We start from the raw sequence: 17,235 nt of genomic DNA, 5'->3' as shown, positions 1-17,235 counted from the left end.
TACCTGGGGCACAGGTCGTCACTTGTTTTCTTTTTTAGTTACAGCTCATTCACTGAGTTAACAACATTGCAAGTGGTTGATTGCATGGGCCTAAGGGCAACAGCACAAGGGTATTCTGGACTCTATACAGCTCTCCCTCTACTCCAAACTCCCGCAAACCACCCTTTTCCTTCCCTCTATTTTTTTTACTCTTTGTTTTCACTGCTTGCAGATAGTAAGAAAACTAACATTAGAAAATAATATATAAAGGAGATCACTTACCTGAATAGTTATTTTGTTTTGTTTTCCATGATCCCGGGTGACTAGAACCTTGGACGAAGGTGGAACAGTCTGTGAAGAGAGGAGTGGAGAATAAGAGTAGGAAGAAAATGCAACTGAGATAAGAGACATAAAAATGGAAGACAAACTTGACCACCCTGTCTATCTAACGTCTATACTAGAACCTAGGCTACCACCTCCTCTGTGACAACCCTACAACACTGGTCATTTTCCACAAGTGTGCAAAAACGTACAAAAAGTAATTATAGTTGGTTCACAAGACAAATGTTCTCTTAGTGCGAGAGGAGATATTATGAGCAAAGGAGTAGTTTTGTCGGTCAACATGTTGAACACTGACACTGAGGTTCAGGGAAAAGGAGGTGATCCCGTTTGCAACATAAAAATTGGCGACATTGAAGTCAGAGTCACAGTGGATTCGGGGTCTCCAATCATGCTCATTCCACACACTTTATATTCACAAGAATAGGGTAGTGTTAATTTGTTACCAACTGACATACATACTGTAACATATGGAGGGCAGGAAATAGACATGGCTAGAGATAATGTCAATATTGCTCCAAATCCAATTTTATTTTAGAAAACATTTGATTCGTAGTGAAAATGTAAACACACACAGATCCAGGAGGGTGTATGAATTTGGGCCAGCCAACACGTGTTTCGCCCCACGGGCACGTAGGCCAGGGCTTTCTCAAGGCTGGGGAAGAAAAAGAGATGTCATAAGACTAAGGAAAAAGTAGAGACAAGTGTGATTATATTAACACTGGTGAAAGGAAGCCAAGAGGATATGCCAGGAAAGTCCCAAGGGATTACTTAGGATAAAGACCCAATTGGCCCATGTGAATAGTCGTGCTATCTGAAGATATGCTTCTCAAAATCCAGATAATTATCAGTAACAAGAAGTCAAAAGCCGAGCAAGTAGCAGAACAGTACCGGGTAAAAGAAAAGTTTGGTGAATGGAAAAGGCCAGGACTAATAAATATATGTTGTTAGTTGTGGCCAATCTAGGTATCCTTTACAACAAGTAAAGATAATCAGAGAACAGACTTTATTTTACCTAAGGTGAGAAGAGTGTGGAAAAAGGCATTCTTTCGAAGAGAAACATTGTTATATTAAGGAAAAAAATGTGATTAAAAATGGTAGATGTTGCTGTGCATGCAGGAAGAAGAAAGAAGAAAAAGAGATGGAGAGGAAAGGGAGAGCAGACATACCATTTCAGGTCATTATTTGTTTAGATGGCCAAATGATCTGTCGATGGTATAAGTAATAATACAGCAGTTATCCTGAAATATAAGTGTATGCATATAACATCACATGGCTAATATCAGTAAATTATATACTAATTAGCAGTCAGAGAAAGCCTTTCCGGCTGAAAAATATCAAATATTAAAGCTATGTAAGAGAACAGAGTATTATCTGATTGAATAGAGAATTAGCACAAATATGGTTTAAAACTAGGCTCAAGAGAAGAAAAAGCAAAAACAAACGAGTTAATGGAGTGGTCAAGAATGAAATAGCTGGAAGTAAAGCTAAGTGCCATTGGTTATGCCTTATAAAGACCAAATCAAAAGAAAACCACCCGTTTTGTATGCTCTAAAATTAATAATACTCTTTACGTCAGTGAAATGGTCAGCTACTTGAACCGTTTGATAATTAGAGTGAAGAAAAGAGCCAAGTATTTGGTGATAGGGGAAAGGCTCCCCTGCGACAGGACTCACCCGTTTTCTTTAGGTTTGTAATCAGTCGCATTCGTCGCCTGAAGAAACAGTCAAAATACAAGCGGCGTGCCGAAAACCGGCTTGCGTCTTTATACGCAGCCGCTAGAAAAGTGGTCTCTCGTCCTGCCAAGCGGTGCGCCGAAGATCGGCTTGCGTCTTTATACACGGCCGGTAGAAAAGTGGTCTCTTTTCCTGCCTCGATGTAAACTATCGGGCATGGACAATAAAAAAGGACTAAGAGTGCTACCGGCATACTGGTGGCACACAAGCTTCGAAGGCGCCATCTTGGTAGTAACCAAGGACGGCGCCTTCGTAACATAGAGCAGTGCATATGATAATATCCTAAACGGTGGCAAAAAATACAACCAAGTTATTACAACTTTATATATCAATGGTCTTTTTAAGTAATGGATTAATGGTTAGAGAGTAAGGAAAGAGAAACAAAAAGGATTGAAAGAAATAAATAATGTTTTTTCTGTACATATTTGATGTAGCCCTAACACCTGAAGGAAATAAGGGGTAAGAAACGAGAACAGATAGGGATAAAGTGCACCATATGAAAGAGATATAAAGTAACCATTTTAAGAAAACTAGGGTGTATAAGCAGAGAGCAAAAGAGAAAAGAAAGAAACATTAAACAGGTATTTAAAGCAAAAAAAAAAAAAAAAAACATTTTTACAATGACATTGTTACAAAGAACACTTAGGTGGTATTGTAGTTAGGTATCGCAGTTTTACAAAAACCAATAGTGCCATTCATAGTCTTTGTTCAGTCCGTGATTAACTGTATCATGTCGGATTATGAGTCTACTTTCCTCCTTGCGCAGGCGTAATGCAATGTTGCCACCTCGAGGGGTTGGTCTTATACGTAGAAGGCCACAGAATGTAAAATTGCATTCATGAGAGTGAAATTCTGTAAAATGTTCAACCAGTGGTGCTTTCATATCCAATTTTTGGAAATTGCGATAGTGTTCTTGAATTCTTATTTTGAGCGGGCGAATGGTACTGCCTATATAGGCTTGGTGGCATGGGCACCATATTATGCAAACCACATTTAGGCTTTCACAGTTTAAGAAGTCATTGATATAAAACCTTTGCTCATTGATTGTAGTTATTGTAGTTTTAGAGAGGCCCCACTTGCAAATTGAACATTTGCTACATGTATAAAAACCCTTTGGTTTTGGAGGTAGAAATGATGCTGGGGACTGATTTTGAAAGAATGATGAACAGAGTTTATCTCTAAGGTTGGGAGCCCGTCTGAAGCCTATTTGTGGAAAATTGGTTATGTGTTGATTAATGGAAGGGTTATTTTGTAGGAGGTACCAGTGTTTTCGAAGGAGTTTCCGAATCAGATGGTGACCATTATGAAATTCAGTGATAAACCGGAAAACAGGCTTCGTATTCGGTGTGTGAGATTTGTTTAGTAGCTTAGTACGGTCCATATCACGTAGTTTGTCCTTAGTTACGTTGAGTGATTGACAATTGTAACCCCTGGCCGTTAGTCTCTCAGTCATCTGGGTGGAAACAATGTCATAGTCTGTTTTGGTAGAGCAATTCAATCTGGCTCTTTTATATTCACCCTGAGGAATATTCAGGATGGTACTTGAGGGGTGACAACTGGTGGCATGGAGGATTGAATTTGCTGCTGTCGTTTTAAGAAATAATTTTGTGTGTAACTTGTCTTCTTTTATAAAGATCAAAAGGTCCAAGTATTCTACTGATGAGTTAGAGATTTGCTACTTAATGTCAATGCCCCATTTGTTTGGCACTAGTGACTGATAACATTGATTTAAAAGGACCTTCTGACCTTGCCAGATTAAAAAGATATCATCAATGTACCGGCCCCAAAAGATTATGGGGGTCATTCCAACCCTGGCGGTCAGTGTTAAAGCGGCGGCCAACCCGCCAACAGGCAGGCGGTAAAAAAAATGGAATTCTGACCCTGGCGGAAACCGCCAACAGAGACCGCCACTTTAACACTCCGACCGCCACGGCGGGACAAACAAACAGCGCGGTGGTCACCGCCAACAGACAGGCGGAAGACAATGTACCACCCACCCTATCACAACCCACCAATCTGCCACCTTTTCCGGGGCGGTAGCCCCGCCGATAAAAACACGGCGGAAACAGCCATTACGAACGGAAAACGCTCACCTCTACACACTCCACGAGGAATCTGGACAGCATGGAACCCGAACTACACATCCTACCAGCTATTGTCTTCCTGCTCCTCTACCAGGAGCACGAACGCCGGCGCAGAAGACTACGGTGAGTACTGCACCTACGACACAGGGGAGGCAAAAAATTACGGGGACACACATACGCGACACACCCACCCTCACCCTCAACCACAACTACATACACATCAATGCAGAGCAACAACTCAGAGTGACACCCCCAAACCCCCCGGAAGAATGCAAAGACAAAAAAAAATGATCATGAAATTTGAAGTATATTGTACGGCTAAGTAAAAAAATATATCAAACATCTATAACTATATATACATATGTAAATTGTCCTGTCCAAATTGGGTATCAGCCATTGTTCGTGGGCCAATGGGCCTAAACACATGGGCAAAGCCCACACAGGATATCCGACTCCAATGGAGAGAACACTGCAGGGGCATCAGATAGCAAAACAACAGGCACCTCAGGGGGAAGGGAAGGGGGGGCACCTCAGCCAGATGAGTCCACGACGCCAGATCCACGAGGGGCCTCCATGCCCACTGTTCAATCCTGGGGAGTGCAAAGCCACAGTCTCACAAGTCTCTACAGTGGGTGGATTGCCCACTGTTCAATCCTGGGGTGTGCAAAGCCACAGTCTCACAAGTCTCTACAGTGGGTGGATTGCCCACTGTGCCATCCTGGGGAGTGCAAAGCCACAGTCTCACAAGACTCTACAGTGGGTGGGTTGCCCACTGTTCAATCCTGGGGAGTGCAAAGCCCCAGTCTCACAAGTCTCTACGGTGGGTGGATTGCCCACTGTTCAATCCTGGGGAGTGCAAAGCCACAGTCTCACAAGTCTCTACAGTGGGTGGATTGCCCACTGTGCCATCCTGGGGAGTGCAAAGCCACAGTCTCACAAGTGGATTACAGACTCCACTGGTTCTGGAGGAGGCATGGTGCCCAGAGTGCATTGTGCAGCCCTGCCCGACACAGATGCGGGCCTGCCCCTTCTGCCAATGGGCCAGCGGTGCTTGAGACGGCGGTGCCCAGCGGAGCGGTGCAGAGACGGCGGTGCTTGAGTTGAAGGGCCCAGCGGAGCGGTGCTTGAGATGAAGGGCCCAGCGGAGCGGTGCTTGAGATGAAGGGCCCAGCGGAGCGGTGCTTGAGTTGAAGGGCCCAGCGGAGCGGTGCTTGAGTTGAAGGGCCCAGCGGAGCGGTGCTTGAGATGAAGGGCCCAGCGGAGCGGTGCTTGAGATGAAGGGCCCAGCGGAGCGGTGCTTGAGTTGACGGGCCCAGCGGAGCGGTGCTTGAGATGAAGGGTGCAGCGGAACGGTGCTTGAGATGAAGGGCCCAGCGGAGCGGTGCTTGAGATGAAGGGCCCAGTGCAGCGGTGCAGAGACGGCGGTGCCCAGCAGAGCGGTGCTTGAGTTGAAGGGCCCTGTTCAGTGGTTCTTGAGATGGCGGTGCCCTGTTCAGCGGTTCTTGACTTGAAGGGCCCTGTTCAGCGGTTCCTGAGATGGCGGTGCCCTGTTCAGTGGTTCCTGAGATGGCGGTGCCCTGTTCAGCGGTTCTTGAGATGGCGGTGCCCTGTTCAGCGGTTCTTGAGATGGCGGTGCCCTGTTCAGCGGTTCTTGACTTGAAGGGCCCTGTTCAGCGGTTCTTGACTTGAAGGGCCCTGTTCAGCGGTTCTTGAGATGGCGGTGCCCTGTTCAGCGGTTCTTGACTTGAAGGGCCCTGTTCAGCGGTTCCTGAGATGGCGGTGCCCTGTTCAGCGGTTCCTGAGATGGCGGTGCCCTGTTCAGCGGTTCTTGACTTGAAGGGCCCTGTTCAGCGGTTCCTGAGATGGCGGTGCCCTGTTCAGTGGTTCCTGAGATGGCGGTGCCCTGTTCAGCGGTTCTTGAGATGGCGGTGCCCTGTTCAGCGGTTCTTGAGATGGCGGTGCCCTGTTCAGCGGTTCTTGACTTGAAGGGCCCTGTTCAGCGGTTCTTGACTTGAAGGGCCCTGTTCAGCGGTTCTTGAGATGGCGGTGCCCTGTTCAGCGGTTCTTGACTTGAAGGGCCCTGTTCAGCGGTTCCTGAGATGGCGGTGCCCTGTTCAGCGGTTCCTGAGATGGCGGTGCCCTGTTCAGTGGTTCTTGAGATGGCGGTGCCCTGTTCAGCGGTTCTTGAGATGGGGGTGCCCTGTTCAGCGGTTCTTGAGATGGCGGTGCCCTGTTCAGCGGTTCTTGACTTGAAGGGCCCTGTTCAGCGGTTCTTGACTTGAAGGGCCCTGTTCAGCGGTTCCTGAGATGGCGGTGCCCTGTTCCGCGGTTCTTGAGATGGCGGTGCCCTGTTCAGCGGTTCTTGAGATGGCGGTGCCCTGTTCAGCGGTGCTTGCCTTTGCAGTCCTTGCCATGTTCAGCGTTGCTTGAGTTGGCGCTCCTTCATTGCCCAGCTGGGCTGTGGTTGGCGCTCCTTCATTGCCCAGCTGGGCTGTGGCTGGCGGGGCCCTCCTGGGCCCAGCGGAGCGGTGCTTGAGATGAAGGGCCCAGCGGAGCGGTGCTTGAGATGAAGGGCCCAGCGGAGCGGTGCTTGAGTTGAAGGGCCCAGCGGAGCGGTGCTTGAGTTGAAGGGCCCAGCGGAGCGGTGCTTGAGATGAAGGGCCCAGCGGAGCGGTGCTTGAGATGAAGGGCCCAGCGGAGCGGTGCTTGAGTTGACGGGCCCAGCGGAGCGGTGCTTGAGATGAAGGGTGCAGCGGAACGGTGCTTGAGATGAAGGGCCCAGCGGAGCGGTGCTTGAGATGAAGGGCCCAGTGCAGCGGTGCAGAGACGGCGGTGCCCAGCAGAGCGGTGCTTGAGTTGAAGGGCCCTGTTCAGTGGTTCTTGAGATGGCGGTGCCCTGTTCAGCGGTTCTTGACTTGAAGGGCCCTGTTCAGCGGTTCCTGAGATGGCGGTGCCCTGTTCAGTGGTTCCTGAGATGGCGGTGCCCTGTTCAGCGGTTCTTGAGATGGCGGTGCCCTGTTCAGCGGTTCTTGAGATGGCGGTGCCCTGTTCAGCGGTTCTTGACTTGAAGGGCCCTGTTCAGCGGTTCTTGACTTGAAGGGCCCTGTTCAGCGGTTCCTGAGATGGCGGTGCCCTGTTCCGCGGTTCTTGAGATGGCGGTGCCCTGTTCAGCGGTTCTTGAGATGGCGGTGCCCTGTTCAGCGGTGCTTGCCTTTGCAGTCCTTGCCATGTTCAGCGTTGCTTGAGTTGGCGCTCCTTCATTGCCCAGCTGGGCTGTGGTTGGCGCTCCTTCATTGCCCAGCTGGGCTGTGGCTGGCGGGGCCCTCCTGGGCAGCTGGGCTGTGGCTGGCGGGGCCCTCCTGGGCAGCTGGGCTGTGGCTGGCGGGGCCCTCCTGGGCTGCCGTACCGGGCCTCTGGGTGTCCTCCTGCACACCTGGAATGGGGCTGGTGGGGCCCTCCTGGGCAGCTCGCCTGCTGCCGGACTTGTCGGGCGTGCTGCCCTTGCCACCCTTCCCTGCTCGTCTGTGGCCCTTTCCTCCCTTTGGTGGTGTGGCAGGTGGCACCCCACTCCCTGACGGTGCCAGGGTAGTGCTTTTGGAGCCTGCTGTCTTTGGCCTCTCGCGCCGGGCACTGGCTTTTTTTGCAGGGGGTGGGCTGGCCGTCTCTTTATTCCTAGGCGAAGTAGCTGGCCTTGAAGGTGGTGGACTCCAAAATCCTTGGACTATTGTCTTTGTAGGTCCAGGTTTTGTGGTGGCTGAGGTGCTGATTGGAGTCTTATGAGATGGAGGGGGTGGGTCAGTTGTTGGAAAGAGGTCAAGGTTGGAAAGGAAAAGCAATTTAGTAAGACAGGGACGGGTAGTTGTAGTGGGTATGGGAGTGGAGGAAGAGGATGTGGTTGTAGGAGAGTGAAGTCTGGTGTCTTTGGGTGCAGGTGCTTGTGCTGGAGGCTGTCGTGAGGTGGATGGCTGTTGGGTGGGTGGCTGCCTGCGTTTGTGTGGTTTGGAAGAGGAGGTGACAGACACACTGGGAGAGGACACAATGCTTGTGTGATGTGTGGTGCTTATGTCTGGATGAGCTTCCCTTGGGTGTTGAGGTGTGTGCAGGCTGGTCTGATGGTGTGTCTGGGATAGGCAGAGGTACAGGGGAGTGGGACTGGGTTGAGGAAGTTGGAGGAGGGAGGCAGGAGACAGGGTCAATGGCTGCCGTCAGTGCTGAGGCCAGAGCGTTGAACGATCGCTGATGGGCAGCCTGACCCGAATGAATGCCCTCCAGGTATGCATTACTCCGGTGCACCTCCCTTTCTACACCCTGGATGGCATTCAAAAGGGTAGACTGCCCAACAATGATGGTCCTCAGGAGGTCAATGACCTCCTCACTGAGGGCAGCAGGGGTAACTGGGGCAGGGCCTGAGGTGCCTGGGGCGAAGGAGATGCACACCTTCCTGGGTGAGCGGGCACGGGGCGAACGCTGAGGGGCTGCTGGGAGGGCAGAGCTGGTGCGCTGGGTGGCGGCTGTACCTGTTGTTGCGGTGGGCACGGATGTTGCCGCCACCACAAGGGAGCTCCCTTCCGAGGACGTGTCTGTGTCGCTGGTGTCACCACGTGTCCCCGCTGTGGAGCTCCCCTCGCCCTCCGTCTCACTGGTGAAATCCGAGTCAGTTGCATGGCCCTCCATGGCCATGTGAGATGCAGCTCCCTTGTGCTCCGATGCCACTTCTCCTCCGCCTGATGATGCTAATGCACACATGAACAGGAAGACCACCAAAAAAGGGGGGGGGTGGAGAAACAAAGACATGTTGAGTGCATGCATTGGCGACACCGTTGGCGGAGAGGACAGACACCGAAGCCCCCTGCACTACGCCGCGCACCTGGGGTACACTACTCAATCCGTGGGACATGGCCTACAAGCCTATGGACGACAACTCCACACATAGGTGACACAGGGCCATGAATAGCTGTACTAGGCAACCTACAGAGGTGGGGGGTGGGGGTACAGGGCCATGCCTAACGGAGGGGCCTAGCCTACAGAAAACGCCCTGGCCTAGGGATACCCACAGCCCTCCCCCCCACCCAGACACCTCCAATGTGCGCAAAATCAGCCGAATGTGCTTGTACTCACCCCCTTGTGTCTGCTGTGATGTCCTCACGTGCCCATCCAAATCGGGGTACGCACCGCCAGGATCCGGGACATCAGGGGGGTCAAAGTATGACTGGCACCCCTCCTACGTTGGGAGGCCATCCCCAGCAGAGCCTCCGCGGTCTTCCTGCTCCCGCGGCGGATGTCCTCCCACCTCTTCCGGCAGTGGGTGCCCCGTCTGTTGTGGACCCCCAGGGTCCGGACGTCCTTGGCGATGGCACGCCAAATGTCGATTTTTTGATGGGCTATGTGACATGTGCAGGGGGAGAAAAAAAAGAAACATCACCTTCTGCATGCTCGATGTGAGTGGCCCCCCATCCCCACCCTTGCCATGTGGCACATGCTCTCATCTGTCGTTTGATGCATGCCTCATTCGCTCCCCTCCCCACCATCTTTCATTCACCCCACTCAACCCAGGCATTGGCCACAAAGCATGGTCCCAGTGTACTTACCTGTTGGTCTGGAGGACCGTAGAGTAGCGCATACTGGTGGAGGACCCCATCCACGAGTTTCTCCAATTCTTCAGAAGTGAAGGCAGGGGCCCTTTCCCCAGTCGCAGCAGCCATTGTCTCTTCCAGACCGAGGTCACAGCAGCACTTGCAGTATAGGTCCTCTCCTGTGGATGATTAGGTATCGAGTGATTAAGCAGATAGAAAATGGCGGTCACGCCCGCGGCTGTGCGTACCGCAGCGGTGCGTACTGCGACCGCCGGCGCACATCGTCATTGGCTCCTGAAACCCATAGGGTTCAATGTTGACCAATGCGGCTTTGCGCCGCGGTCTTCGACCGCCTACCGACACGGTGTGCCACGCCAGCGCATTGACCTCACATCCCACTGTCGCACTTCACAGATCAGGCAGCCGCCATTTCAAGGGCCCCCATATCTTAATTTCTACTGCGTCACACATACCTAGGCCTTGCATCAACACTCATACAAGCCATTCAATGCATTGAGAATCGTGTACTGTGCAAGCTGTGGGAACGTACCTGTGGGTTTATTGAATCTGTGCTCCATGTTGTCCTTCCTAGGCACCGTCCGCTGGGACTTGCGAGGAGATGGAGGAATCTTCCCATGTACAGACCGCTGGTGGACCTGTCGACAATGGAAGAAAGACATGTCATACTGACATACAGGCTTGACCGAGCCACTATACAGGAACTGTGTGCCCAGCTAGAGCCAGACCTGATGTCACCAATCCGCCAACCCACAGGGATCCCCCCTCTAGTGCAGGTGCTGTCAGTACTCCATTTTTTGGCAAGTGGGTCATTTCAAACAACAGTGGCCATTTCATCAGGGATGCCTATGTTTTCCAAGGTGTTGTCCAGAGTGTTGTCTGCCCTGCTGAAATACATGTGGAGCTACATTGTTTTCCTTGAGGTGGGCGATTTGGCTACAGTGAAGGGTGATTTCTATGTGCTTGGACATATTCCCAACATCATTGGTGCAATTGATGGGACACATGTTGCTTTGGTCCCCCCCAGCACGAGTGAACAGGTGTGCAGGAACAGAAAAAGTTATCATTCCATGAATGTCCAGGTGGTCTGTTTGGCTGACCAGTACATCTCCCATGTAAATGCCAAGTTCCCTGGGTCAGTGCATGACGCGTACATCATGCAAAATAGCAGCATCCCTTACATGATGGAACTACTTCAGAGACACCGTGTATGGCTAATTGGTGACTCTGGTTACCCCAACCTGTCCTGGCTACTGACCCCAGTGAGGAATCCCAGGACAAGGGCAGAGGAGCGGTACAATGAGGCCCATGGGCGTACTAGGAGGGTGATCGAGCGGACCTTCGGCCTCCTGAAGGCCAGGTTTAGGTGCCTCCATATGACAGGTGGATCCCTAATGTACTCACCAAAGAATGTGTGCCATATCATCGTGGCCTGCTGTATGCTTCACAACCTGGCTTTGCGACGCCAGGTGCCTTTCCTGCAGGAGGATGGTCCAGATGGTGGTGTTATGGCAGCTGTGGAGCCTGCGGAGAGTGAAGAGGAGGAAGACGAAGAGGACGACACAGACAACAGGGACACAGTAATACAGCAGTATTTTCAATGACATATAGGTAAGAATCAACACCGGCATTTTACATTTACTTAAAGTCTCCTGCCTCTCTACTGTCTGAGTTTCCCCCAGTGTATGTTAACTGAGTTGTGACTTTCCCTTCCAATTTCAGAGATGTGGGCCCCACTCCGTGACCTCTGCTTTGTTTCCCCATGGACTACAGCTGTGTGACAGTGGTATGTTGTCATCAGAATGTAACTGGACATTTTGGCACGGTTCTGTGTAATACATTTGTTCAAAAATACAGGCAGACTCCAGATTATTTTTGTGCAATAAGTGTGTTTATTAAAGTGTTCAATTTTGGGAAATGGTTGCAATTCGGTGATGGGTGATGGTGGAGAAATGTCCATGGCAGAGTCCAGATTTTCAGTCTCACAGGTGCATTGTCCATATGCCTGTGGAAGATGGAGCAGGGCAGTTTAAGGTTGGACAGGGTGACAATGTGGGACGACAATCAGGGGGTATCCTTTCCTGGCGGGGGTCTTGGCATCTTACTCTGTCTTCTTCCTAGATCTCAGGCCCCGCTTGCAGGGTGGTTCTCCTTCTGCAGGGGGTGGGGTTCTGGTGGCCTGTTGTTCTTGTGTCGGGGCCTCCTGTCCACTAGCGCCGGCGGAGGTGGTAGCCTGTTCTTGGTCCATGCTAGTGACAGGGGCCCTTTGTGGTGCCACATGGTCCCGCAATGTGCTGACAATCTGATTGAGAGCCACAACGATGGTGCCCATTGCGGAACTGATGTTTCTGAGTTCTTCCCTGAACCCCATAAACTGTTCCTCCTGCAGTACCTGGATCTCCTGGAACCTGGCCAGGACCGTCGCCATCGTCTCCTGGGAGTGGTGGTATGCTCCCATGATGGAGGATAGGGCCTTGTGGAGAGTGGGTTCCCTGGGCCTGTCCCCCCCGACGCACAGTAGCCCTCCCAGTTCCCCTGTTTCCCTGGGCCTCTGTCCCCTGGACCGTGTGCCCACTACCACTGCCCCCAGGTCCCTGTTGTTGTTGGGGTGGTGGGTTAACCTGGGTGCCCTGTAGTGGTGGACACACCGCTGCTTGACGTGTCCTGGAGACAGAGGCATGGGCCCGCTGGGTGGGTGCTGTGCTGGTGTTCTCAGAGGGGGGTAGGTCTGCTGTGGCCTGTGGCTGTCTGAGGGGAACCGACTGTCCCGAGGTCCCCGATGGGCCGGGCTGGTCATCTGGGTCCAGGGAGACAGAGCTGCTGTCATCACTGTGGGCCTCTTCTGGGGGTGGAATGGACATTTCTGGACCCTCCTGGGCGGTGTCGTGGCGTTTGGGTCCTGCAGGGGTATAAGAGTATGGTTATTGCTTCTGTGTGTGCCATGGCATGCAATGGGTGGGTGCCCGTGTACCCCAGTGCTGGCATTCCCTTGTGGGGGCTGTTGTGACGGTGGTTTGGGGGGGATGGGTATGTGCAGTGGGCATGCTTAGGTGATGGGTGTCCATGGTTTGTGGTCGCATGCAGGGCTTGGTGTTGGGATGGGTGGGTTGTGATGGTGAGACATTAGCAAGGAGGATGTGTGATGGGGGTGGGGGGGAGAGGGGGGTATGATTTGGCATGCCGGTGGGTGGGGGGGGATGAAGTAGTTGAGATTAGACTTACCAGAGTCCATTCCTCCACCTACTCCTGCGAGGCCCTCAGGATGCAGGATTGCCAAGACCTGTTTCTCCCATGGTGTAAATTCTGGGGGTTGAGGTGGGGGTCCGCCGCCAGTCTTCTGCACTGCGATGTTGTGTCTGGATACCATGGAACGCACCTTCCCCCGTAGGTCGTTCCACCGCTTCCTGATGTCGTCCCGATTTCGTGGATGCTGACCCACAGCGTTGACCCTGTCCACTATTCTTTGCCATAGCTCCATCTTCCTGGCAATGGTGGTGTTCTGCACCTGTGTCCTGAAGAGCTGGGGCTCTACCCAAACTATTTCCTCCACCATGACCCTGAGTTCAGCGTCTGAAAACCTGGGGTGTCTTTGGGGTGCCATGGGGTGGTGTGGATGAGGTGTGGGGTGGTGTTTGTGGTGATGAGTGTGGTGAGTGTGGTGGTGTGTGGTGTTTTGTGCGTGGATGTTGTGTGAGTGATGGTGTTATGTGCCTGTGAATGCTCTGTACTAGCTGGTGGTGTCTCTCTCTGGCCTTAGTCAATAAATGGTGGTCGTAGGGGTTTGTGGGTGATGTGGGTGTGTGTTTTATATTGTGTTGGGTGTGTGGGAGTGGTGTTTGTATGTGTATCAGATGTGTGTATTTCAAAATGACCAATGTGGCAGTGTTTTGGAGCTGTGTGTGTATTTTGACCGCAGCAGTGTGTACCGCCAATGGAATACCGCGGTTGAAAGACCGCCGCGTGGATCGGAATGGAATGGGCATATTTCTGTTGGCGTGACGGTGGAGGTTTGGTCATCGCCAGTTTTTCGCTGGCCGTTGGTGTGGCAGACATTTGTGGATGTCGGGTTTTTGGCGGTTTGCCTTTTGTGGGTCAGAATGACCGTGGCGGTTTCCCGCGGCCGCGGCGGTGTTATGGCGGTCTTCTGACCGGCGGTAAGCGCCTTTTACCGCCGAGGTCAGAATGACCCCCTATATGTTTGGAGAGATGTTCAGTTTGGTCATTCCATAACCAGTGGTTTTCTACTGCACCCATCAATATACAGGGATAAGGTGGGGCAAATTTTGCCCCCATCGCGGTACCTTGGAGTTGTAAATAGAACCTACCATCAAATAGAAAGTAATTATTTTCTAAACAAAATTGTAGCATTTCCATAATCATTAAGTTATGTTCCAGATACTTCACTGATTTTGTGGATAGGCATCTTCTAACAGCTTCTAAGCCGTCACTGTGTTTTATGGAGGTATAGAGGCTGACTACATCAATAGTAACCAGAAAATAATCAGATTGCCAATCAATATTTTGTAACTTTTGTAGAATATCTTTGGTGTCTCTTACAAAGGAGGGTAGGTTTGTCATGAAAGGTTGCAGTTCTTTATCAATTAGGATACCCAATTGGGAACAGATAGAGTTAATGCCTGATATTATTGGTCTTCCTTTAGGTGGGTGACCTTTTTTGTGTATTTTTGGTAGAAGATATAGGGTAGGGATGGTTGGAAATTGTAAGTATAAGGCATTTGTTTCTTTACTAGACAGAGTATGAAGAGAATGCCAATGCTCCAAGAGATCACATAGCCTATGTTGGATTTCAGCTGTTGGATAATGTAAAAGAGGTTGGTAGCAGTTCTTGTCCTAGAGATGCCGGTAGGCTTCCTGTAAATAGTCATTGGTGTTAAGAACAACTATATTTCCACCCTTGTCGGCCTCTTTAATAATGATTTGGTTGTTTTTACTCAGTGCTTTGAGGGCCTGTACTTGAGTTTGGGTAATGTTAGGACGAAAATACTTGCGTTTGTCACTATAATGTTTGAATTCCCGGTCTAAGTCCCTCAAAACCGCTGTCGAGAAGAGGTCACTAGAATTGCCTGCCGGAAGAATAGGGGTGAAAGTGGACTTGGGTCGCAGGTCAGAAGGATGATATTGGTTAGTGTCTAGGTCTAGGTCTTGAGCTATCGAAGAAAGGGGTAAATCGGGTTCATTAGTATTGGATAGATTTCTTAAGATACCGATATCTTCAAGGTATTGAACTGATAGGTCACTTGAGTTTTGCAAGGGAGGTGTTGAAAGGGAAGGAGATGAAGGCAAAATATTAGAAAAGAAAGATTTTAATTTGAGATGGCGTATGAATTTGAAGAAATCAATGTTAGTTTGAGTAATGTTCCAATAGTTAGTAGGGCAAAAAGAAAGACCTCTGTTAAGGATTTGATGATCGGATGGAGAGAGCTCATGATCAGAGAGGTTAACTGTTAGTTGTGTGTCAGAATTTAGGACCTTGGGGTCTTGCTGCGGGCTCTTGTTTGTATGACGGATGTACTTGGTTCTTCCATTGGAGTATCTGGTGGTTTTGTTCGTATATCTTTTAGAGTTCCTAATCGATAACGCCTTGCCTCCTCGGAAAAATTTACTAAAGGTCTAGTTGATGAGCATCTTTCAGTGTCATCAGAGGATTCAAGATCTGAGGACGGTAAGGTGTCAGGGCAGCTCTGTGTTTCCAGAGAGGATCTGTGTGTGTTTACATTTTCACTACGAATCAAATGTTTTCTAAAATAAAATTGGATTTGGAGCAATATTTACATTATCTCTAGCCTTGTAGATGAACGCGACACACCTTCAGATATTTGGATATTGAGAAATAATATCTGCATACTAAAGTGGGACCTCACTATTTTTCTGAATCATGTTTTTCCATGGAGGACTAGGGCCCAATGTCCTCCGGTGAAGTTCCCACGTACTATAATATTAAGGGGCATTTGCATACAGGGAGTTTTGTGGTTTTTTGGACCCCTCTTTTTTCTTCCAGGAAATAGACATGACAGGGTACTTTATGGAAGTGATTGGGTATAAAGATAGTTTGAGTCAATCTAAAATATATGCAACTAGGATGGCACGATCAAGGCAAGCTTGGAATGAAATTGAGGCCAGGCACAGAAAATCACATTTCGCTGTTTGAGATGGCTGAGGTAGAGGCAAAGTCGTTGATGGATGTGTTGAAAAAACATTCAGGTCTATTTGATGAAAAACTGGGCATGGTGAAGGGTTTTGAACACAAAATCATACTGAAGCCTGATGCCATCCCGGTTGTTCACAAAGCTCACAATGTCCCATTAAGTATCAGAAGCAAATTTAAGGAATACTTGGATAAATTGTGCATGGAGGGGGTGATTGAACCCGTGGACTCAAATGGGTTTCCCCCATTGTAGTAGCCATTAAGGAATCAAATGAACCCAGGCTATTTGTTGATCTTAGATCAATTAATAAGAATATCCAAGTTGATTGTTTCCCTTTGCTGAAGATACAAGACTTGTTGGCACAATTAGGAGGGATGACATTTTTTTCAACAATTGATTTACAAGCTGCTTATCAGGTAGAATTTAATGAAGACTCTAGAGGTTTGACAATGTTAATTACTCTCTTCGGACATTCCACTTTTTGAGAATGCCATCTGCCTAGCCTCAACAGCTTCTGTTTTTCAGAAATTGATATATAAGCTGTTGGGGAACGAAGAAAGTGTGTTGGCCTACCAAGATAACTTATTAATATATTCAGCTTCAGAACAAGAACATTTGAGCAAATTTGATAAGGTTTTGGAAATTTTAGAGATCATGGTATCATGGTGAAAGAGCAAAAATGTAAGTTTATGACACAAAAGGTGGAATATCTAGGGCACATGATATCAGTGCAAGGGATAGAACCAAAAGAGACCTCATTATGGCTATTGACAGATTTCCTGCTCCCAGTTCCAAGGATCAGTTGAGATCATTCCTTGGTCTTTATGAATATTATTAATGTTTTGTACAAAATTTTGCATTGCAGACTGACCCATTGAGAAAAATATTAAGGAATGGGGTTAACTTTGTTTGGGAACAAGAACATGTGGAAGCATTTAATGTTCTCAAGTAATTAATTATGAAGGCACCAGCTTTGCAACCATTTAGGGATGATGCACAATCCGTTGTAACTGTAGATGCCAGCAGTTCAGGTATACGAGTGATTTCCAGTCAGTCAGTAGAAGGCAGATAAAACACTGTGGCCTTTGCATCATGCCTCCTGACTGAGGCTGAAAGGAACTACGGCACGACTAAAAGAGAGGCTTTGGCCTGTTCGTGGGGTGTGCAAAATTTTCTAACATACTTGTGGGGCAGGTAGGTTGTACTAGCACTGATCACAGACCTCTGGTGTACATGTGGAACAACAAAGGTATGGGAAATGCCAGTCCCAGGCTGGTGATATTGCTTTCTAAGTTGTATGAGTTTAATGTTAAAATGAAGCACATACCTGGAGGGAAAA

This window comes from Pleurodeles waltl, chromosome 8 (assembly GCF_031143425.1).
Source record: "Pleurodeles waltl isolate 20211129_DDA chromosome 8, aPleWal1.hap1.20221129, whole genome shotgun sequence".
Taxonomy (NCBI): Eukaryota; Metazoa; Chordata; class Amphibia; order Caudata; family Salamandridae; genus Pleurodeles; species Pleurodeles waltl.
Note: the sequence above shows the minus strand (reverse complement) of the source record.